General features: G+C 39.2%; 1 long non-coding RNA gene across 1 annotated transcript; it reads right to left on the bottom strand.

The window, feature by feature from the left end:
- Window positions 1-4,152: 4,152 nt before the first annotated feature.
- On the bottom strand, window positions 4,153-23,342 carry LOC104910863. The gene is made up of 3 exons (XR_793478.2): window positions 22,950-23,342; window positions 7,047-7,133; window positions 4,153-4,419 (listed from the first exon to the last, which is right to left on the bottom strand). It is a non-coding gene; the product is annotated as an uncharacterized LOC104910863 (long non-coding RNA).
- Window positions 23,343-24,428: the final 1,086 nt, after the last annotated feature.

The raw sequence follows: 24,428 nt of genomic DNA, 5'->3' as shown, positions 1-24,428 counted from the left end.
AAAAAAGAGAGAGAGAGAGAGAACATTTCTGAGACTCAGCAAGAGATTTCTCTAGTCACTAATCACTGAATTCAAAGAAGAACATTAAACATAATTTTACAATTAATATATTTTATTTTAGCATATTTTAGTCCACATTAAGCAAAAATTACTAATTTGTAATAACAATATTTCTTCAAGCTTCTGAGACCCTCCCAAACCTACACCTAGTCTTCTCCCTGTTTTACTTTTTATCATTCTCTTGGTGATTACATTTTTATAGTGTATTCTGCTCTGGACTCATAAGTACTCCACTCCAGAAATGAGCGGAGTACAAAGACTCGGTACACCTACAGAGAGATAATCAGAGCCTTCAGATACTAAAGTCACTTCTGCTTTCATTTCAAAACACAAATAGAAGGTGCTTGTTGCTACTGTTAGTTTAGTAACAAGGTTATACCAAGAGAGTAGTGGCCCATGGCTCAGTGATTGGATGAATACCACTGATGAGTGGTTTCCTCAGGGGTCAGTACTAGGATAGATGGTCTTCATCAAATACATTGACAGTGGGATCAAGTGCACCATCAGCAAGTTTGCTGAGGACACCAAGTTGTGTAGTGTAGTTAGCACACCCAAAGGATGGGATGCCACTTAGAGAGACCTAGACAAGCAGAAGCAGAGGACTCAGATGAACCTCATGAGGTTCAATAAATCTGAATGCAAAGCCTTGCACCTAGGTTGCGGCAACCCTTGCTATCAGTACAGGATGGGGGCTGTAAGGATGGAACACACACCTCTGCCGAAAAGGATTTCAAGGTATTTGTGGTTGATGAGAAGGACATGAGCCAACAATGTGCCCTCACAGGGGAGTTGGTCGGGATGACATTTAAGTAATGTAGTAAATCAAGTAAAATGATTCTATGAAATGATGTTTAGATCTGCAGCTGACATCTGGAAAAGACTCAGATTCTATCAGAAGCCAGAGGTTAGCTGAAGCAATGCCACTGTTGACATTTTGCACCTGTTGTTATGTTTCAAAGTTTCTTTCCACTTCAGACATGTAAAGAAGCTGAAATTTTGTGTTCCCACAAAACTAATTCCCAGAAACCTGGCTCTGAAATGATGCAGAAATTTTGTGGTGAGTGACACTAAATATGTCTTCAGTGCTTCTCTACATCAAAGAAGGAAATAATCCAGAGGAGGAAAGGACAAGAAATACACCTAAAGAGAAGTACAGTACTGAGTGAGATAATTTTGCAAAGAGTGAGCTTTCCACCTCACATTTTCCCCACTCCACCAAATTACCTTGGAATTACCTTTCCTCTTTGGGAGCGTGAATGCACTGTCACATCTAGTTTTTCCTTTTCTCCTATTGGCTTTACTAACCAAAAATGTTACCTATTTCATACAGCAGGTATTTCTTAAGCCTGTTAATTATTTCTGACTTGCAGATGATCTATTATAGAGGCCAATTTCAATATTTCCTAATGTTTAAAATTCAGACCTACAGTGGATGACTCTTGGCTAGCTAAGGGACTCTCAAATACAGTGTATATTTTCTACTTACTTGAAACATTAAAAAAAGCCAACACAATTATCTTCCAAATTTCGTGTTTAGACAGAAATCGCAGATTTGGAGACGTCTGAGTGGTTCTTAAATCTCATTCCAAGGTGTGAAAGTAATTCTTTTTCTTGCATTAAAATTCACAACAAAATTAAAGCACAACAAACTGCCTGGTGATATAAGAGATGAACTTTCTTCCTCCTAGAATAGTGAGAAGACTTCACTTAGAAATAGATTGAGAGCTGTTTGCACTGCAAGTCAGGTGGAAACATGGTATCCCTATCTTCCCCACAGTAACTTTTCAAAGCTCTGCTGAATGCCATCCAGAAAAATAGAGAAGAGTTTCCATCTTTAGAGGCTGAACCCAAAGAGGGAAGGCAGTAGCTGAAGGTTGTGACTGTCCCTGGTTATACTCTTTATCACATGGCTTATTGCATCAAACTGGGTTCCAACTCAGATCAGACATACACCTTCTCCACTCCTGAAGGGCACTGGCCACTGTCCCAGTCACTGTTTATCACTCTGTGATAAACCAAAATGTCATCTTAACAGGAGTGGAGGCTCAAGCAGTCAAAGGGAGAAGTGCTCAAAAATGCACTACACATTTTTGTTTATCAAGTCAAAGGACAAAAGAATCTCCACAGTAAATATTATTAAAGGGAAGTGACTGTCCAGAAAGTCTTTCCAAATCTTTCCAAATCAAGATGTGCCTCCAAATCTACTTAATCATAACAACTTATAAATAATTTTGCTCAACTACAATTTATTTTCTTAAGACAGAACTTGGACAAGAATTTAAGAGAGACAAGTACAGACAACTCTGAAATAAATGTTGCAATATCTTCAATTTAGCAGTAAACGGAAGCATTAGATAAGCCCAGATTTCTCGCTAATTTCAGTTATTTAGGGCTCAAAAATGATTTGTTTCCATCAGAAGCTATCAGTGAGAACAGCGTCCAGAGGCTAGGGAAGAAAACAATTTGCACATTTGCTATGGCCATTTCCAGAAGGAGAGGATAGGGATATTTAAACAGAAATGGGAGCACAAACACTTCACCTGTCATGACTGGGTGTCTGCTAATGAGGATAAGAATGGTGTCTTTACACGTGAAAATATAATAGAAGACAATTGGATGAATAGAAATTCTTCTGAACTACTTCTTCAGGACTGAATAAACAAGACTGCAGGAGATCCATGAAGCACATGGCATCCAAGCTGAAGATCTTGTCTCCTGCTACACTGCAGGTCTGTGGAATCATAATAAGAGAGTGAACCTCATCAATGCTATCAGAGCTTCCTTGTCATGTCCTACTAAAGGTGAGGCCAATCCACTGCATAGAGAAAACCCTGCTTCAAAGGCAACATTTCATGTAGAAGTAAGTTGGCTGAATTAAATGTTTAGAAGCAGGTTTTGTTGTTAGAGGAAGAAATTCATATTTTCTAAATCATTACAGGATTTATATCGCCTCAGAAAAAGCATGTCACTGGTATTCTGAAAAAGTTTCTTCATCTTCAGCTCTGGAAGACAGACAGTGATACGCATGGCATAGACACCACAACTTGACTCATATCCTAGGCTGGGAGTTGCTTTCCTTTTGGATGCAGCACATTCATGATTTTAGACTTGTAGAGAAGATCTCTGAAAGACATTACTAGTCAGAAGTTTCCAAGCACACAAGGCTACTTCTGGACAGAAATACTAAAGAAAATTGAGAAGGGAGAAGTATTGTAACTGGTTAGAGTATAGATTAGGAACTGGTTAAGAGACAGAGAAACCCTGTTATAGATTAGGAACTGGTTAAAAGACAGAGAAAATGTAACAGCAGTTTTTTCATGGGAAAATGTTGCCAGTAAGCATAGCAGTGAACAGATGTTCAGATCAATATTGGTCTGGTTCAGTTCTGTGAAGTAAACAGAGGAGAGACATGAGGCAGGGGAAAAAAAATGCCATACTGATGACACAGCTCATAGTAGAGTTATGGTGAAAGCCAGAATAAATAAGGGTAGTGAAAAATTAGAATGGGGACAAAGTAGTTAGGGGAAGGGGAAAAAAAAAAAAAAAACACACATACCAATAATTTCTGATCAAAATTTCACATTTCAGTGAAAAGATTTGCAGGCTATTACTACAGCTCACTAAGAGGTGCCTGTTCAGTGCATGCCTGTCAGAAAACAGGCTCATTAAGAAGGAAAAAGAGAACTGAAAATGTAATGTTTTTACATAAAACCATGATACTGAACACTATTTGAAAATTATGTTCAGTTTCTTATTTCACAACCAAGAAAATTAATAAAGGGAGTTCTAGGAAAGGGAAGTCCTAACACAGTTGGCTGACAGGTCCAGAGTTCTTGTTTTAATGCTATACTTTACAAGAAGCCTATTTTCACAATATATTTTCATATGAAAGCATTCACTAACTTTCTAGACTCCTTTCCCTCTCTCCTGTTTCCATGTTAGAAAATTCTAGACTCAGCGGGAATACAACAAATAATGAAACTAATTTCAAAAGCTGCAAGGCAAAACAAGGAAAAACAGTGTCTGTTTGAGCAGTTCAAATAATTATGTATGTTTATTCATAAAGAGAAAGATACTTTTTTTTTTTTTTGTCCATCTCTGCAGCCACTTTCATCACATTTAGGCAGAGAATTCTGCAAATTATTGTTTATAGAAAGATTTTTTCATGGAAGCGAAGCATTTGAAAGGAAAGCAAGCATTTCAAGTTCATAAACATGAAAATAAATTTAGAAATACATACTCAAAGAATTTTGCCCATTGCAGAAAGACATTGGCTTAAGACAAACCAAGCAATCCCAAACAAAAATTCTTTTATCCAGTATCACTCCAGGAAAGTCACTTCTCTCAGTCAACTATCATCTGTAGGGAGAAAATTTTTAAAAAGGGTAAACAAACCACAGTCAGAGTAACAAAAGACACCTAGTCCTATTATCATTATACTCAGGTTTGTTCAGAACATCTTTTGTGGTTCAGCGTTTCCACCCCAGTAGGATGTTGGACTCAGAATCCCAGAATCATCAAAGTTGGAAAAGACGTTCAGGATCATCCAGTCCAACCATCCACCTATCAGTAATAGCACTCACTAAACCATGTCCCTCAACACAAAATCCAAACTCTATTGACTAGTCCAGTAGGGCTTAGTATATCACGCAATCAAATTCATTTCCATCTTTGAATATACAAGCCTCATCTTTGGTGAACACTTCAGATATAACAAGAGCATGTAGAAATAATCCTCCATTTTATGTTGATCGTCTCAAGGATAAGATACTTAATTACTCATTGGGTTAAGAGTTGGAGGGGAAGAACAACTCTGTAAACAGGTATATTCACTTGGGAGACAACCTCTTGGTCTCAAAGAAATTATTATTCTGGGAGATAGGTTTATGCATGGATTCATGCATCCTTCAACAGCAGATGGAATGAAGTCTGTGGTCAGTAACCAAATCTCACAATTAGAAGATGAATAAAGATTCATCGTCTTCTCTCTGGCTTCTGTTTAGTATCACTAGCTTTTCATGGAATTGTCCAGTCTCCCTTCTAAAAAAGTTTCCTTTAAGACTAAACATAAGTTTCTAACTTTGAAAAGGGAGGAAATAAAATCTGTCACTATAATTTTTTTCTTCTTTTGCTCTGATTAATAGCTAAGCAGAGTTCTTTCCATAGCCTTGCTAATTTTCAGCTGCTTTCAGTTTCCCACTGCCACTTCGAACAAGTTTCGTTATCTCATTTAATTTCTGAGTGAGATCACAAGCAGTTTCCCTTTTGCTGCATGAGATGGGGGATCAAAGACTCCTTGCAGAACAACTTGCCACTCAACTACTACTGCCTCTCAAAACTGCCAAGTGTAGGCGAGATGCGTCCCAGCATTGCTTTGTGAACTCAGCCTGTGCAAATGTCTGGTGAAACTTCAAGGTGAAGGACTGAACTATGACCATGAGCACATCTGAGCAACAGAGTAATACCTGAGCTTCTTAATCCTTTGCTATGGGAAACAGACTGGCTACTTTCCTTGTTTTCTAGCTAAAACTATTAGGAGATTTTAAGAAATTATATGGTACTCCAGAGATGTAGGGAGGTAGCTGGCTTTGCTCTAAGCTAAGTAATATTTGGCAGATTTAAAGTATCTTCCAGCTCAGAAAGACAGCATGCACTAAAATTCCTGTGCCACACGCAGCGACTTGAGGAGGTCGACTCTTGAGTAGTTCCCTAGATTAGAAAATCTCTTCCTAAAGAGGCTGAGATGCACTACTGCTTGACTAGCAGGACAGCAGTCATCTTTCTTATTGCTGGTATTGAGACAGATGGGCTCTAGTACTTTCTTTAAAAATGAGAGACAAACCATGAGATTTTTCACTCGTGACTGTGGCACTCACTGTTTAGAGTCAGTGGAAGAATCTCAGCAGCCTGAAGCTAAGAAAAAGTCAGGTGAGGAAAACTACCAAGTTAGCATGGCTACTTCTTTCCATATTACTTGCTGCAAGCAGGGAAGTCCAAGACGGATTTTGAGGGCCCCTTATAACAAGGAGTCAAATCCTGGTTTCCTGATATTAAAAACTTGATAATCCACTGGAAAGATTTTTAAAAGAAACTTCAAGATGTGACTGATGGTAAAGGCTTGCTGGTCTGCAACAGAAAGGATAGTAAGCGTGTTGGTCTAAACTCAGGTATATCAAGCCCTCAGGATCTCCCTCATCAACTACAAACTTATAATCCTCTCCTGTGATGCTGAACCAATCTTAAAACACTTTTGATTTTAAAGTAAAAATACGAGTGTAGAGCTACTCACTAGGATTTTATTTTTACCTACTTCCCATAGAAAGTGTAGGTATAGTATGGACATGATTTAGTGGGCGATATTGCCTATAGGCAGATGATTGGACTAGATGACCTTAGAAGTCTTTTCCAACCTTAATGATGCTATGAAATAATGGAGGAAAAGCTTACTGTTATTATCTTTCCTATCCTTCTTCATGAGCTAGGAGGTTACAAACATAAAGCAAATACAATATAGAAAGAGTTGTTGACACTTGGCTGAAAAATATGCTTCAAGACACTTTTATTGCATTCAGCCACATGCTAATTGTGCATGGTTTTTCAATGGCACAGATTAATACTAAGCAAGAGAAACCTGGAGTGCTGTAAGGTAATCAAATTTTAATTAAAAGAGCAGCTCAGTCTCTCCAAGAGGTGACGTTTCTTCACAGCAAGTGTTAAAATATTCTCTTTTCTACTATCACTGCTACAAAAAACTAAAAAGTCTGACAAAAGTTGGAATTTTCCTGTCTAGTAAAAAGAACCTTCATTTTTCAGATAGGCTATAAGCACTCATAAAACAATAAGTGTCTGAAATAGTGGTATAAATGGGGCATCCACTTCAAAGGCAAAAAAAAACAAAACCCCCAAAGAATGAAGTCTCAGAGCTGGATAGTGAGGCTTAGATTAAGCAAGTGTAATATTAAGTAGAGAATGTATGGAGAACCTACCTTGAGGCAGCTTTGAAGTTTTTCCAGCTTTTCATCCTTCTGAACTCCTTCCATGTCAAAAAGAACATGACTGTAGCCACATGATTCCTGTCATGTAATGTTAGACCAAAGCCACACAATTACAAGACGTGCTCTCTAAAAGCAGTGCAGATGACTCTACAGATGACACTAAAACTTCCCTTTAAAGACTACAACGATTTTTCTTAAAGCCATAGCACATTAGAATCTTAAGCAGCCTCCCTCCTATGCTTTGAACTTCAACTATGAAAGCAGCTTCAGAAAACAAGGTCTCTTCTTACTTTTATCACAGAAGATATGTGCAAGCCCATGTTCTTCCCTTGAAGGTCAGCATTTCAAGATAAACATCACCTAACTCACTCTGTCAAAGCAATAAAGAAGAGTCATATTCCAGTAAACAGACTCACCGTTTACACCAAACACATGCTTGGGTTTATCTTCTACAGACTTCATAGATTGTTTGTTTGTTACATGAAAACATGAATGCCCTGAGGCTGCAAAGCTGAGAGTTTTTGTGGGACTTTTAGTGCAAGCTGAGCTCTGCAAATTTGCATAGTCACGTTTGCTCACATAGGCAGGAAAAAGTGGTAAAAGCGCATAAACTGGGGAGAATGTTGTGCAGAGAAGTCCATGATGTAGGACGCTAATCTTTTCTTTCAACATCTACTGAGCCATTCAGTGACCTGGAGGACCATAGCACACACCCAGCAAATTGGCAGTAAAGGGTTATTCTCTCTAAAGGTGAGCAACAGCAGCAGAATGTGATGCTACACCACCAGCTTATACGCAAGTTTGTGCTTCTGACATTTAAAAATAATAGACACTCTGCCAGGATATCAAGGTTTCGAAGCCCCTGCATTTGCAGGATAGCAGAGATGCAAGAAATCTGGATACATTTCCAGGTTTTCACTTCAGCATGCTCTCATTTAGCTCTCTGCATTTCCTAAAGTCCCTTTCTCTCTTCATTGTCCCTTTTTTAACTCCATATTCTCTTCCCTGAAGAAGTCAGCCTTTTCCTCCTGATGGTTCTTGCTCTTCCTTCTCCCCAGAGAATAATGGACGGGGGGAGGGAACACGGCCCTTGTGCAGGTGAAAGAGTTTTTGACCAGTAGCATTCTGTCTCTGATTACTTTTGTTGACTATGCACGTCCTAATAAAATTCTGACCTCTGAACATCATTAGCTGCTTCTCGTAAATACATCAAGCTTTCATAAGCTCCTGCTCTGTTCTAGTTAAAATCTAATGAAACCTTGATACCCACACCCCTCTTCTGGTGCAAAGTGATGAATTAACGGGAATGAATAATTAGATAACGGTTTGTACCCTACAGTCTCAGCTCAGACTATTCAGTCAGGTCAGCCCATAGTAACTGCATCAGCAAAGGCATGTGCTGAGGTGAAATCAATGAATATAAATGCTGCTGATTTCTCGCTACCTGCACGAACCATTCTGCTTTCCCTCAAGCAGAGCAGTAGCAGCAGGAAGCTTGGTAATGTGGCCATGCTTCAGCAGGCCTAAAGAAGGAAAAAAGTATATCTTTGCAATGCTCCCAAAGCTTGAATTTCCTGCATCAAGTCTTAGAGGAACCGTATCATCCCCACAAAGCAGCATCAACATTCACAAAGTCTATACAGTCCTGAACAAGGCCTCAGTATAAAGAGACCAGCATAGAAATTTCATATGGTACAGAGAATTTGGTATGTATAAGCCAAATGGATTAAACAAGAGTCTTGTGAACACATTCAGAAAGCTTCCTAGAATTGTATTAACACATACTGTTCTAATCTTTTCACAGAATTAGAGCCTCACTTCCTCTCATGTTTCATTTTCTTCTTTTTGGCTCAAGCTCTTGTGTTCCTTACCCAGACTGGAATTCAGCCTGGAGGACCTTTGCTATCAAACCAAGAATTTGTGTTCAATTTGTTGTGAATAAACTAGCAATACTGTTATGAATGTTGGCAGACAGCTAGCTCTGCATAAAACAAAACGCTGCACTAAGTTCCTTTTTTCAGCATTACCTTTTCTATAAGATCTCTTACTCAGAGATGCCAAGGACTCTTCCAACAGTGCCCCACAGCATTTCAGTGCCTTATCCGTAAGCTCAGGAAAGACAGGAAATGAAAATACACACTGACCCTCAACCTTCCTATGATCTGAACCCATTAATAAAGGTTATCATCCTGCATGTCACATAGACTTGATGAACTGATTCACAACTTTTATGTGTTAAAAAGATCTGTTGCATTCAACCTGCTCTCATCCAAGTGTACATATTCTGAAGTCAGTGAATATTTCCAGCCTCTCTTCTCAGGAAAATCTCCAAATAGTCTGTATTTTCTCTGAAGCGTACTGCCCAAAACTTGGCATGTCAGTACAGCAATGGCCTTGATAACATTGAGCATAATGGAAGTACAGTATTTTGCAGGCCACATAAATGTTTATTAATTGGTGTGACATTTGCTTCTTTCTCGTGCCAGAAAATCCAGCATGAGACTTCTGATTCATATCACATGCCAATTCCCCCATTTCCCCATCTTTTTCAGGAAGCTTTCTGAACCACACAGTATTAACCATCACATATTTCTCAATTGATTGTCCCAAATGAACTTAATACCTACATTTCCCTCTCTAAATTCAATCTCTATTTCTTGATTGTACTCTGAGTTTATCAAGACCGAAAGACTATCTCAATAATAAAATTAATCTGCTTGCTCCTAGCTTGCTTTTAAAATTTTAGAGAATAGGCTAGCTCACTATTTCACTCAGAAGACCCTTTGAAACCTCATTTGATGTCTTCATTGGAAGAGATATCAGATTAATTTTTGAGGCATAATCATCCAACTGGTTTGGCATTTCAACCTGTAATTTAATTTATATGCATATTTGTAGAAGAATTGTGCAAGGGAGTAGCAAAAGCCCTACTAATCTCAAAATGTGATATCTAATGCTTCTGCTTTATCCACTCTGTCACAGAAGGGAACTGTGTTGAACAAATGAACCATGTCAGTAGCTAGTCATTGCTTTGATGATTTTCCAGGAGTTTACAGATGGTTTGATTTTTTCCTTTCCAGAATTTTCTTAACTGAAGTTAAACTGACAAGTCAATAACGCTACAAATTCCTTTTCCTATAACTTCAACAGCTTTCTACATTTTCTCAAAGACATGCAGTTAGAGCTCTACACATGGAAAATTAGAGATCCAGCTGAAGAAAAGGTAAAAACTCCACAAACCCAGACAAATTTATCTATATTGGTTAAAAAAAAAATGCCAAAGACAATTCATTAGGCTCCAGGGCCAAATGGCACAGATTGATTCATATCCACACAGCTAAAAGTGATCCCCAAAACACTGTCATTATGTCCAAGTTGCAAATTATTGGTAGCCAGACCAGGCTCAGAGAAATTCAGATGTATTTTGCCCTTATTAATCTGCAAAGCTCCACAGGTGGTTACAATCCCCATGGTCCATCGATAAAGCAGATGGCAGGGCATGAAATCATTCATTACACCTTGTTCTGTGCTTGTAGGCTAGAAATCTGTGCTGGGCACCAAGTGTGACAACATCCTACCATCTGCCATGGATATTACGGCTATTTCTGCATTCTCTCTTTAAGTTTGCCAGACATCTTTAGGTATCTTCTACAGCCTCTTTCTATTCCTGCCTCCTTCTTCAGGCTGGATCCAGACAGGCTGCCCTCAGCTGGGACTTTGCAGCATGTTGGTTTCATCTGCAGCTGGAGTTATTTGGGTCAATAGCACTGCTCCTTGTTGGGATTGAATAGGAAGGACATTCTGCCTAGAATTACAGGTTGTTGCTGAGAACATTTCCTGTACACTATAACACACAAAACATTGCGTTCCCTCTCCAGTAATTGGTCATAGAGCTTATTTGCTACAACCACTGTTTCAGTGGAGCATGTGCCCAGCTGGTTGACTGCAAGGTGGTGAATACTGAGGGAAAAGCCTAGAAAGCCATGCTATCAGCAGTGGTCTTATCATCATTACCTTCTACACAATCCAAATTACTCATCAGCATTCTCATGCAAGGCAGATATCACAGCAGGAGTGGACTTTCCACTTCCCACATATCCTACCTGGCCTCATTGACACAGACAGCCTTGCATACTTGTCTATGTCTTCTAATTTCAGGACTAGCATTGGTGATTTGGATGAGACTTGTTTCTACTAAAACCCTCACAAACACTTTGTAGTATTTACCCCTTCCATCACCAAACAAGCACTGCTCTTCTTTTGCCTGTGCCTTGCCTTCCTGTAGTTCCAACTGTTAACTCTTCTTTTTTAAGAGTCATGCTGATCACTGTAATAATTAAGGGTCTACATTCACATCTCTTTTTTCCTACTCTCCACACACAACCTGCTACCACCCCCTACTCACACTTCCCATGCAAGTGATTGCTAGAATCCTGCCAGCAACAATCTCTGCAACTTCACTGTTGAAAGGCTATGACGCAGTTTTTAGCTTTTCGCATCCCCTCTTTGCAGATCTCTAATAAAAAAAAAATTCAGCAATGAAAGTGAAAAAAAAAATACCCACACATTTAGGTTTTTTGGTTTGTTTGTTTTACTTTTATTAAGTAGATATCATCCAAGTATGCATGGGGACAGGTACATAAGCAAAAGGGACATATTCCATTCTTCCTAGTTGCTATTTCAGCAGTCTGGATCTTCAGTTCATATTTACACTACACAGCCAGGCAAACCTCTTACATCACAGGAGATATCTCACCTTCCCCTAATCAAACCTCTTTGTCTCCCAGAACAGCCTGGAACTGGTCCTGTCAGAGATGTGGTCTGTGTCTATATGAGCAGTGCATTCTTTGTGATTCCCTGAGAACTGTTCCTTGAACAGAGCCAGGAGCTATTCCCCTCCTGTCAGTATCTGGAGATCCTTTCAACCTGGAGAGCAAGCCCAGAAACAGCAATGTTTTTCCCCTACAGCTATGCTCAGGAGTCTGCCATCAGGTGACAGCATCAGTGCTGGTGACAGACTGTCCTCCAGTGGGTTGGTCCTTTCTCTCTAGTCCATTACTCACACACTTAAGGAGACAATACAGGAATCCAAAATAATTCTCTCTTTGGAGTCAAACAGAGCACTCTGTAGAGATAGGCACAATCAGTAATTGTCTTCCATTGCCCAGGGGTACATGTACCTCTGAGTTGTGTATTGTTCATCAGGTTTGTGAGGTGCGCACCAACAACATGCAAAGGAGGAAGGCAGTGGTAGAGAAGAAAAAGTCTTTGCTCCTGAGTCACAAAGTCTGTGCTGTCACTCATCCATAGCTTTTTGAATGCATATTGGTGTACTCATATTTGAAACTCATTAGTGAAGAAGATTCACATGTGTAAGTCACTCTGATGGCATACTGGGCCAGTGTTACAGACCCCAGAAGGATACCAGAGGTCATGCTAACAAACTGAACAGTACTGGTAATTGCAATCTAGTGCTTACATCTGTGTGTAAGCACACGTGTATAAGCCTTTGTGTTACTTAGTCGTTGCCCATGACTAACTCACTGCTCAACAGTACTCCAAGAAGTAAGCTACCAATCAAGCAACAAAATAAGTCCTTCTGCCGAGGAACGCCTCTATTCCAGAGGAAGTGAATTATCTCCTGCTTTAGAAGTTACTTAAAAAAATCCATATGCAATTCTGTACATTAAATACTTATTAATTTAATTAAGGTGCTGCATCATTTAGATACACGTTTATCATCATGTTTATCATCATTAAGGGGTAATTGTCAATGCAAGAAGAGATATTTTCTTAGAAAGAGAAAATATTAGAAAATCTCCTATTTTAAAGGTTTGAAGGTGCCAAATATATTTGACTACTAATATATGCACAAGCAGAGTTACCAGAAAATAGCACATTTAAGAGTAGATGGTGTAAGCAGAAAGAGCAAGACAATAAGAAATACTAATTACTCTTCTCTTGGATTCCACGTTGACCAAAGGTTTATCGTCTGCTACATCATTGTAATGATAAGAATCTAATACAGTTTTGAGTCTAAAATGTCCTTCAGAAAGTGCTGCCATATATACTTGACCACTGTTGTAACTTTGGTTACAGGTAACTCAGATTAAACTTGGAGGTGCTTAGTGTCAGTAGAACAGAGATTTTATTTATATCAAATGCAGAGCCTATAAGGGCAAGGTTTTGTCACTTATTTTTCTTTATTTTAAAACTGGAATTTTGTCATTACATCAAGTTACTACCACATCCAGCCTGGCCTTGAATACCTCCAAGGATGGGGCATCCACAACTTCCTTGGGCAACCTGTTCCAGTGGGTCACCATTTTCTGTGTGAAGAACTTCCCCTTAATGTCTAACCTAAATCTCCCCTGCCTCAGTTTAAAACTATTCCCCCTTATCCTATCACTATCCACCCTCATAAACAGTCATTCTCCCTCCTGTTTATATGCTCCCTTCAAGTATGGAAGGCCACAGTGAGCTCTCCCCGGAGCCTTCTTTTCTCCAAGCTAAACAAGCCCAGTTTCCTCAACCTTCCTTCATAGTAGAGGTGCTCCAGCCCTCTGATTATCTTAGTGGTCCTCCTCGGGATACCCGATTCATATCTCAAGACTGATTAAAACCACAGACTTGATCTGCTATATTATATTCAGAGAGACTCTTCCTCGTATGAGGCAATTAGTGCAGTGGCAACTATAATGTGAGAAGAATTTAATAAGCATTGTGTAATTTTCAATTACAAAGGGATATAGGCCATAAACGTACATTAAACGATCATATGCAGCACAAGTAATCAATGTCTTTCTGAGTTCCTAATACAAAAGGCAAGAAATATCTACAGCCAATTACCAGTGAGGGAAGCAGAATCACATTTAACCTGATCTAAGATTTACTATCCTTGTTTATTTGCTATATAATTCCACCACTTGCCACTAACAGGCAAGCCTCTATTCTCAGAAAGAGGTACAATACTTTTCATAGAATTACATCATAGAATATCTGAGCCCTTAAAGGTCATCTGGTTCAACTCTCTGGCAATGAACAGGGACACCTACAGGTCCATCAGGTTGCTCAGAACCCCATCCAGCCTGACCTTAAAAGTCTCCAGGGACAGGGCTTCCACCACTTTGTTGGACAGCTTGCTCCAGTACCTCACTATCCTTATCATAAAAAAAAATATATACATTCTTTATATCCAGTTTTAATCTTCCATCATTTACTGTGAAATCATTTCCCCTGACAGACAAGCTTCTTTATTGCTCTTGAGAGCCAAACTCGAGTGAGGCAAGTTACTTGAGATTAAAAGTGGTTTGGTAGAAAACAAAAATTCTTAAATATTTAAAAACTTCTTTAAAAATTTTAATCGTTACAGAAATATAAAGTCATAATAAGCATGTAAGTTTCAATTCGTTGATAAATTCAATATTTCACCCACCAGAAAAGACACTAAAATGAATGTTAAAAAAAGGTGATTGAGAAAAACATTCAATAGCATTATAGAAGTAAATAGTCAATGGAAGAAGCTTCATACATTAATTTTAATTAACTATTGAAAGATTTAAGAAACATTGTTGTTCCAAATATTAGTTGCAGAGACCTTATCACTCTTCATAGCCACCTGAAAGGTTTTTACAAAGTGGAGATCAGCCTCTTCTGACAGGTAACAATGATAGGACGAGAGCTAATGGTTTTAAGTTCTGCCGGGGGAGGTTCAGGTTGGATTTAAGGAAAAACTTCTCCTCAGAAAGAGGCATTGGAACAGGCTGCCCAGGAAAGTGGTGGAGTCACTGTCCCTAGAAGCGATCAAGAAATGTTGAGCTGTGTCACTGAGGGAACTGGCCTAATAGGCATTGGTGGTGATGGGTTGATGCTTGGACTGAAAGATCTTAATGGTCTTTTCCCAACCTTAACAGTTCTATGAATCTTCGATGCTCCCTAGCAGCAGTTGGACTAGCTGGAAGTATTATTCCAATTTCTGTAATGTTCTTTTGCACTGTGGAATTATAAGTGAGTATTTCAGTTTCATTAAGATTAAGAAGGTCCATTTCACAAAATAATCAGGTAGGTTACTGTGACCAAATAAAGAAAATTATCTCCCAGTCTCTCATTCTTTCCCATTTAAGTTCAAGGTTGTTGGAACATGAAGTTACAGGAAACACAGGAAATCCTTGGATATTGGTAAACCACAATGGATAATTGAAATGGATTAGATTTGAAACTCTAATTCCCCTGAATTATTTGCTGCTTGGAGCTATTTTATTGAAATTTAATGCACTTATCCTCCCTTCAGTTCTCCTAGCAAATTGATATAGACAGCTGTTCTTTATATTCTTCTGAATAGCAAACACAGGAAATAGGTGGAGCAAACATTTTGCTAGATTATACAATATATTGATTTCTACCATATGATGCTGAATCATAGTAACAGGCATTAGATTAAGAAAGATGCAGTGAGTATGCCTAATGCATTTCTGATTAATTCTAGCTATCTGTCTATTCAGTTAAGTAATGAAAATAAAACATTTCTTAATTGCTTTACGCATGTCACAGCTGGACACTTCTTTTGCCAGTTAAATTCTCAAATCAAGCAGGCTACAAGAGCCAATGATCAAAGCCAACAAGGGATCACATAGTGTAGCTTAAATGTTTCAGTTTTGTCATTAGAGTTGTTCAGTGGTCTGATTATTTTTTTTTTTAACCCTGTTGACCACAAAAAAAAAAAGACCCCATACAATAATTTCCCACATATCATTTATACCAGTCAGACAGGATATCAATACGGAGCTTAATTGAGCAAGACAAATTGTGTGTCAGACCTGCTGACCTTTTCAGAGTTACCCTTGTAATCTAATGTTCCTGCTGGTCTTGTCATCTTCATAAATACCAAGACCTATCAAAACTAACAGAAAACATCCTGTATACCAAGGAAATCTGCCTTTCAATCCACTGGATTTCTGTTTTGAGACAGAACAATGTAATACCAAAACACATACGTGAAAAGCAGTGTTACTAGCAATTGTGTGGTCTCATAGAGATCATCTGTCAGCTCCTGCCTCTTCTTTTGTAAGCACCTGTTACACCTTTTTACATCAGTAGTTTGAGCCAGCTAATCAGAATTGTTCATAATATAACAACTATGGAAACCTATCAGCTCCATTCCTCATCTTGAGTTGAGCATATCTGAAGTGCCCAACTAAAACAGCCAAGTTCTCTACATACCAAACTGAACTCCTTATTCACTCGGTAAGTTCTGAGGTTAATCTCCATGACAAACAGGGTTGTATTTTGTTTTAAACTTCAGTAAAATAAATTCATCTGCAAAGTTCTTAAAAAAAAAAAATTACTTTGGCATAAAAGCATAACCCTTCTAGAAGACTACAAGCAAGTAGGTGCTGATGAACAGCCAGAGAAAAGGGATTTGGACAAATGGTAGCTCAAGCATTTGGCCATTCACTGTGTGTAGCTTGAGTTCACTGAGGGACTCATATTCTACTATATGAAATATTACCCAGGGAGATCAAGTGAATTCTTTGCTTCGGAATGCATGAAATAAGGTTTAAAAAAAAAAAAAATCACATTCTAAAATATAGAATTAATTTCCATTGAGGAATAAATACTGTTAGATTTTTCTATTCTAAAATTCCCTTCCAGTAAGATTTTTTTAATGCCTTTATGTTTGTTTCATAGTATGCAGGCAGGCAATTAAAATCAAACTCTACTCAGGATCACATTAAAAAAATAACGATCAAGTCATTGCTGTTTGGTAGCACGCACACAAAGCATCTCACGGTCTGCAGGAGTCCTGCAGATATTTGTGCACGCTGAAGTACTCTAGCCAGCAAACCTGCAGCCCTTTCCTGGAATTCACTTCCTACAGAAGGAGAGCAAAGAGCTCATCAACTTGTTAGCTTGTCCTGGGAATGCTTCTGCTGTGACTATCAACAAGCAGTTGAATTATTGATGCCTCTGGTGTCATGCTGCTGAATTTCTGGCTCTGGAACTGAGCAGCTCTTCCTAATACACGAACAAAACAAAGCCCTCTCTGCCCAGCTTTTGATATTAATGTAATTTGTAGAATTTTACATCCTACACTGCAATGTAAGCAACAGATATGCCACAGAGAGATCTTATTTGCAAGAGCTCTGTTTGGTAAGGACAGAGAGGGAAGCAAGTTGCATTTTTCTGAGCTCATAGGAAAGTGAAAAGTTTCTGCTGAAAAAAGAAAACCTGAAGCAGCTGGAAATTAATAGTGATAAAAGTAAACTTGTTGCAGGCCTCAAATAAATTTGTGTGTGTTAAAATCAGGCAGATAACCCCTTATTCATAAACTGTTGATAGTTTGTTCTAAAGAATACTACCTATCTTAAATTCTGTTTAAATACAAAACATTTTACATTTGTAACCAAGAAATACACAGAAAATAAAAAAACAACTGTATATTTGTGAAAGAACTTGTTGCTTGTAATTATGTCTTGTCAAATACACAATAATTATTTGATTTCTTCCCATTGATGCAAATAAGCCAGCAAATTTATCTGTACAATTACTAATCCAGAGTGAGGTTTTGGAAAGAATTCAATGATGCTACTGAAAACCACTTCTGAACTAAGCACAACCATAACTAAAGGCCAGAAGTATCAATTGTTTCAGGAAGAGCTGGTTTCTTAGAAGGCAGATCCATCAATAAGTAGCACAACAGGTGCAGAGCAGAACTAGAAATTCCTTAGAGAGGCAGAGCAGAAAAACAAATTGTTTGTTTCACACTGTTTCACATGTTTTTCCTGAAGCTCCTATCTCTGTCATTGCCAGCAGAGGCCATCAGTCAGATCCATAGTATTGTAATCAGGTCTAAAACAACACTGCTGCCCAAGGTAAGCCAAACAGCTTTACCTGCAAAGCTGAGCCCTAACATCCCCACGGATGTGTTTACTTAGTGAATATTCACCAGCTTGTTTCACTTCCATGATATTCTTTCTCTTTAAACACTGTTTGATCAGACCAAGTTACATTACTAGTTAATTAACAAGTATATACTACCACCTCCCTTCAACATTAACTTTTTTTTTTTGTAAAGAGTTCCATGACTAATTTTTTTAATATATACCGAGTAATTGCCTATAGGCTCATCAATAATTAATACTCTGATGGATCTTAATTCTCCCAAACAACATTCAGGCAAATGAAAACATTCATGAGATCTCTTTAATTAAGAAACTTTACTCAAAGCCCTGAAAACTCATTCTGGACTTGAAAGCCAAGTTCCAACCTTGAAGCAGCTTCAACTGATATAACTAAACCCCACAGAACTGAAGAATTCTGGTAATCATCCACAAGCTCATGCATCAAGAAATATGTTAGTTTCATAGCACATGGAACTGTAGGTAAGTGGAAGAATAACTTGGCCTTACATACAGTCTAATCACAGGTGCAAAAAATAAAACTCTGTTCAAGATGCCTTTTATGTGATACAGGTGGCTTAGTGCAGTACTTGAAGAGGAAGTCTGAGGTTCATCACCTGTTATCCACAGGTGATTGCTATGGCACAGTAAGCACCACAATAAAAATGCATGAACAGGAGCATAACCCATGATCATTTTGTCCAGCTATGCTCTTGCCAGGGCAAAACTTCTTCTCCAGCATAATTCAGTGCAAGTGAACGCTAATGGGGGAGAGTCCAGTGAGTACCCAATGATCAGAATTCCAAGAAGTATGAGAGATGCATGAGGCTTTGCTGTTATGTAGTATTAGAAGAGACAATCAAGAGATGACACTTAACGATTCCAGTAAGATGCAGCAATTAAAAGCAAAAAAGCAAATTCCCTCCCCAACTAGCTGCTTTTGCTCATCACAAATAAGCTTGCATGCTTTTTTCTTTTCCAACTTATACAGATATAGTTAGTCTTCGTTTGTATGAAGAAGGATCAAGTCTCAGGAGAGTTAAAGCTTAATTATTACTTTCTCTTAAACAAAATAGCTTATGAAGCAAGAATGTTTCCAAAGAACAGAAATTAGACCTAGTTTAATTTGTCAGCCTCTCCCAGTAGTTACTTTTCTGTTCGTAAAGTGATCAATGTTTTCCTGCAGGTAGTATAGTGGAAATATTGCAAAGAAATTGGTTAGCAGACCGTTTCTCACCAAAAATAGGCAAGACAAAACCATGTTATTTGGACTTAATATGCAATTACAAAAAAAAATAATGTGAGAAACAAACTCCTTTACAGAAACAAAGCTAGTAAAGCTCTGGAGCATGAGTCTTATGGGGAGCAGCAGAAGGAACTGGGATTGTTCAGCCTGGAGAAGAAAAGGCTCAGGGGAGACCTTATTGCTATCTACATTACAACATCCTTTCAGGTAACTGAAGTAGGAGTTGACCTCTTCTCCCATGTAACTAATGCTAGGACTAGAGGGAATGGCCTCAAGTTGCACCAGGAAGGGTTCAGGATAGATGTTAGAAAACATTTCTTCTCCAAAGGAGTGGTAAGGTGCTGGAACAGACTGCTCAGGGAAGTGGTGAGGTCACCATCCCTGGAGGTGTTCAAGGAGTGTTCAGATGTACTGAGGGACATGGTTTAATGGGGTTGTGTTGGTGGTAGGTGGGTGATCGGACTGGATGATCTTGGAGGTCTTTTCCAACCTTGGTGATTCTATGAAACTAAGTTTCTGAACATTCCCAACAAGTTTTACAAGTTGTATAAATCATTATAGAAAACAGCATACTGAGAGCCATACCTTCTCTCCTCCTACCCCCAAAAATATTCCAGCCAAATGAACACTCAGAGATCCCCTTTGACCTAAAGTTATATTTTAGTTACAAAACTGAACAACAAGAAAAAATATTTTTAGAAAGATAAAAAAAGATTATCTTTGCATATCCGTTAGCCCAGTAATTTGCGAGCTATATTTAGGTTAAATCTAGGAGGAATTTGAAAAGGGAAGAGAATTAGCTTCATCTCCTGTGATTTATGTGACATTCTTAAACTGAAGTACAAAGAAACAATGGAAGACACTACTATAATCTATTTTGTAAAAAGCTATAGATTCTCCTGCAAGTTCAACTCTATGTTTCAAAGCTCCCTGGGTTTTTGCTAAAACAAATGACCAAACACAAAGTGATCCATTTAAACAGCTTCTGTAGAACAATATCCTCTTGCACAAGAGGTATTGTCTTCTCCTCAGTTTTTATTCTGACACGAAGAAAACTAGTATACACCCTCATATAGCTGTATCCTTCAGACTGTCTAGCTTACTTTCACAGTTGAATTTCTTCTTTCCTTTTCTTTGCATCATAGCTGTACAGGCCAGAGCTTATAGCAGAACAAAACAGTGTTTTAACCAAAGACAGGAACTCAAGGAAGAGACAAAGCAGCTTATATTATGTTTAATTGTATAAACCCATAATTTCCATTTCCATTTTTTTTCAGCTGTTCCATTGGCCCCTTGTGGGATTATGTATGTCAGCTCAACCTAACTCATTTGTTTCAGGGTAAAAGTTCAAGAACAACTATTCAACTCAAGCCCTTTGAGATCTCAGTGACATTTAGGAAATGGCCATTGAGGGCAAGAGTCGTATCTTCCAATTGAATTAAACACATTCTCTTCTGCTTTTAAGAGCTCTTGAAAGTGTTATAGAATATTTTCCCCTTAGGCACGCAAATCTGAATTTTACATTAAAGGCTCTTTTATTACTTTCTTACAGTAGTTTATTATCTATGCTATGAAATTTCACTTTTTAATTTAAAAAAAATCCTGTTTCTGGATCATCTGAATGTTGCAAAACCAATGAGGCACTCAAACAGGTTGCCCAGAGAGGCGGTGGATGTCCCATCCACAGAAAAAAATTAAGGTCAGGCTGGACAGGGCTCTGAGCATCCTGGTCAAGCTGTAGGTGTTCCTGTTCATTGCAGGCGAGTTGGACTAGATTACGTTTAGAGGCCCCTTGAAACTCAAACAATTCTATGAAAACAAGCGTTGGGAAAGAATGAAGAAGCACACAGGATACAAAAGAAAAAAAGTCAATTTCTTTGTAAAAAATACCTGTTTAAAAAGTAATAAGTTTAAGGAAGTGATTATCCTACAAGAACAAAGCCCATTTTTAACAGAATAACGTTTCTTTTGTCTCTCTAACTACAATAAAACATGAAGGAAAAGAAGAAACCACAAAACCAAACTGCTCTGGAGTGCAAATCTAGGCTCTCTTTTGAAGTAATCAATGTCTATTAGAACAGCAAAGTGCTTATTATGGGAAAAATCTGCATATGCTAAGACTTGTTGCTAACAAAAGAAATCTGAACTCCTGAATTCCATGAAAACTTATTATCCTATGTTTTTTAATTAATGAATTGAAGCATAGTGACTTAGCCAGCTCAACAAGGCCATATCAAGATGAGCATGATAGCAGTAGGTGCCTCAGAAAGGCTTCTTAGAATCAGCTCACATCTTTCTGCAGCACGTGACCTAGCTATCAGCTGAGAAATATTTATTGCCAGTCGACAGGTGTTGTAACTGATTTAAGTGTTGAGCAGATGAAGACACACACACAGTTAAGGAGACACAAACACCACCACTCCCCCTTTCTGGGGCTCCATTTCTCTTGTTGCACTTGGTGCAGCCAGAAGGAGGCAACATCCAGCAAAATAAGTGGCAAGTGTGATGGGGTCTTTCTGCTACCTGAGTCATTCTGCCTTTCCTGCTGCTCTGGTACCTCAGTGGGAGGCTCTCTTCTGGTCCCCACACACCTGCCTATTTCTGTCAGACTTCTCATCAGGGAAGGAAAAGCTGCCTAGTTAACAACGCATGCTCAAATGAAGGTAGATTAGTGTTTGTGTTAACCTAGCAGCAAGTATAGCTGGGGCTAGTTAAGAACTGTGGACATTCAGTATCGTTTAATAAAGATGATTGATGCTTTACCTGTTCCTCATTCCATTTGTTCAACGCTTGCTGCTGACATAAGGTTTTTCTTGGTTGAGAGACAGGAGAAGCCTATCAGAGGCAAGAATTTCACTCCTTTAACTGTCTGGTTATGTGACAAGTTGTTTTCTTTTATTTAAAAATCCCTCTTTCATCTCAGTTACAGCTTTCTCCTTTCTCTGTTCAAAGCTCCGCTTATCAGCTTCAGGCTCTGTAGTGCACAAACCCCTCCAGATCCTCACAGTCTTTACACTCCTCCCCACAGGCAGTTTTCTAGACTGGTTTCTTCAATCCAAGATTTCATTAATATCAAAGGCCCTCCCATCAGCTCTCACCTGAAGAAGGGCCACTACTCACACCCCTGCATTCCTTTCTGGGGCACTTCTCTCCCTCCAGAATTGACTTCTGCAGCAGAGCTTGCACTGACCCACTTTGCTTGGTAGCCAGTCCTCACCACACATTCCCTGACTTTCTGCTTACTGGGGCTGGTCTGGCTGAGAAGAGAGAAGGCAGTGGCAGGAGTGAGGCAGACCTGGAGGTGCTGCTGCCAAAGGGCCTGCCCAGAAAAAAGAAAAGGAGCTAGGAAGAGCAGGGTGTCTGCAGCTTGCTCCTGAGATGAGAGGACTCAAGAAAGCTCAACAGCTCCTCCCAGCTTCAGTGCTAGCTACCAGCAATGCAACCAAGATATTTACTTAAGCAAATACAATTCTGGCTCTTAAACTCCCACAAAAAGCCAATGGCTACCACTTTTACTGGATGGGATCCTTGCCCATTCAAAGCAGTCACACAACCTCTTAAGCCACAAACTGTTTTTGAAAACATACTTTTTTCAACTAGGTTTGTCATCACAGGTGGACTAGACAATCTTGGTGGTCTTTTCAACTTCTGTATTGTACAACACAGAAAATATAGATGCCACTAATCAGTTTTACGATCACCCAAGAAAGCTACAGGTCACAATTCAGTAATTAAAAAGGAATAGCTTACCCATTTCTAAGAAGAAGAGCTCACTGAAAAATTTCCAAAGGAAACAATCATTAAGTGGAGATCTCCTCCCTTGGCTGAGAACCCTTAAATGAGGTTAGGGATCGCACAGGCAATTGCTTGCACCTGTGTTCCCAAGGCTACCCACTCCCCTTCATCAGGTGCTCCATCAGAAGCAGGTGTTCAGGTCATGACCGTTAGTTCCCTTACACTCCACCCCTTCACAGCATGAACAATTGACTGAGCATACAGAGGACAAGGTTTCCTTTACAGTATGGTTCATAATTGTAGTCACAACGTTGATGCAGTTTTTAATCACAGCACAGAGTCCCTAGTTTTCAATGTCCTGTACAGCTTCCTTTGAAAAAGATATTCAGAAGTCTGTCATTAATGTCATTGAAGAACAAGATGTCTTGATAATTCTTCAGTGGCACTGAAACCCATGCTGCTTCTGCCTCCTTTGGTCATCCTGGCAGGCTGAGAATCTCAGGGGGAGTAGAATAGGTGTTTAATTGACACTAAAATAGGCAGATCCAGCCTCCACAGTGAAATATATGCCATTTTCCTGTCCTGTCTCAAAAATTCCATTTTGACAGGGGCACAACCAGGCCTTTTATACCACACTCTTTAGCCTTATGCTGACAGTTGAATAATTATTCCAAGGGGGTTGGGGAGGGGGCCTCTGATCTGCCAAAATGATATAATTAGGGTCCCCTTTGTGATGAGAATCAGAGCGTGTTTCACAATTTCTGAGGACCATGTGCCAATTCCTTGTGGTATTACCATTCCTCCCCCTTTTAATAATTGCCCCTGTGGTGCAAGTAGGCTGCATCATTTTGCCCCTACTTAGGCTTCTCAAGGCCATTTTACCTTGTGGGTTCCTGGTTCTAGATCCTCAGGGGCAGGGAGTAGATTATTCACCATTCCAACTTGGGACTTCAGTCATATATCACTTCCCTTAATTTGGGCCCCAAGCAGGGAAACCCAAGTTGTTTGTAACATATGCAGGCTGCTGGGTCAGCCATCTCTGTGTCTTTCATTCAGGTCTCTCAGCACTTCCTGTAGTCTCTTAGTTCATTCCTGCAAGGACGTAGAGTCATTCTTCAGAGCAGCCTTTAGAATGACATTGTTCTGCACTCTATCTGGCCTGCTCCTATCAGGAGGAGAATATAGCTGCCACTGACCAGTATTCAGATCACCCAACAGAGGCACTGATCATAATCCAGTAATAAAGAGGGAACATCTTACCCCCTTCTGAGGATAATAGCTCACTGAAGAATTCCCAAAGGAGGCAACCTCCAATTAGAGATGCTTCCCTTTGGCTGCCAGACCTTAAATGAGGTTAGGGAGCAGTTGGCCCTGGATCTATTCCTTACAGTTGCACAGGTGAATTGCTGGCACCTTTGCTGGCTTCCAGGACTGGCTGTGCCCCTTCACCAGGTGCTCAATCATTGGTTCAGGCCATGACCTAACAGTACCCTA

The sequence above is a fragment of the Meleagris gallopavo genome, chromosome 4 (genome assembly GCF_000146605.3).
Source record: "Meleagris gallopavo isolate NT-WF06-2002-E0010 breed Aviagen turkey brand Nicholas breeding stock chromosome 4, Turkey_5.1, whole genome shotgun sequence".
Taxonomy (NCBI): domain Eukaryota; kingdom Metazoa; phylum Chordata; class Aves; order Galliformes; family Phasianidae; genus Meleagris; species Meleagris gallopavo.
Note: the sequence above shows the minus strand (reverse complement) of the source record. Positions and strands in the feature narration are given on the sequence as shown.